Source organism: Arachis duranensis, chromosome 2 (assembly GCF_000817695.3).
Source record: "Arachis duranensis cultivar V14167 chromosome 2, aradu.V14167.gnm2.J7QH, whole genome shotgun sequence".
Classification (NCBI taxonomy): Eukaryota; Viridiplantae; Streptophyta; class Magnoliopsida; order Fabales; family Fabaceae; genus Arachis; species Arachis duranensis.
The window spans coordinates 41,224,249-41,225,115 of record NC_029773.3 but is presented as its reverse complement, the minus strand read 5'-3'; positions in this window follow the sequence as shown (position 1 = coordinate 41,225,115).

The following is an 867-nucleotide window of genomic DNA, read 5'->3' as shown; positions in this document are numbered from 1 at the left end:
AACATGCATCCAACAGTACTAGAGAGGCAGCTTCTGAAGAAGCTTATGATCCTGAGAACCCTGCCATGGCAGAGGTTAATTATCTGGGTGAACCCTATGGAAACATTTATAACCCATCATGGAGAAATCACCCAAATTTCTCCTGGAAGGATCAACAAAAGCCTCAACAAGGCTTTAACAATGGTGGACGCAATAGGCTGAGCAGTAGCAAGCCATATCCATCATCTTCTCAGCAACAGTTTTGGCATCTTACTTTATCCTTTGAAGTTTAGAATGATTGGCATCTCTAGGAACTTAGAATTTCAGATAGTGTTATTGATTCTCCTAGTTAAGTTTGTTGATTCTTGAACACAGCTACTTTTATGAGTCTTGGCCGTGACCCTAAGCATTTTGTTTTCCAGTATTACCACCGGAAACACAAATGCCACAGACACATGACTGGGTGAACCTTTTCAGATTGTGACTCAGCTTTGCTAGAGTCCCCAGTTAGAGGTGTCCAGAGCTCTTAAGCACACTCTTTTTGCTTTGGATCACGACTTTAACCACTCAGTCTCAAGCTTTTCACTTGGACCTGCATGCCACAAGCACATGGTTAGGGACAGCTTGATTTAGCCGCTTAGGCCTGGATTTTATTTCCTTGGGCCCTCCTATCCATTGATGCTCAAAGCCTTGGATCCTTTTTACCCTTGCCTTTTGGTTTTAAGGGCTATTGGGCTTTTTCTGCTTGCTTTTTCTTTTTCTTTCTATTATTTTTTTTTGCAAGCTTTTGCTATTCACTGCTTTTTCTTGCTTCAAGAATCAAATTTATGATTTTTCAGATTATCAGTAACATTTCTCTTTGTTCATCATTCCTTCAAGAGCCAACAA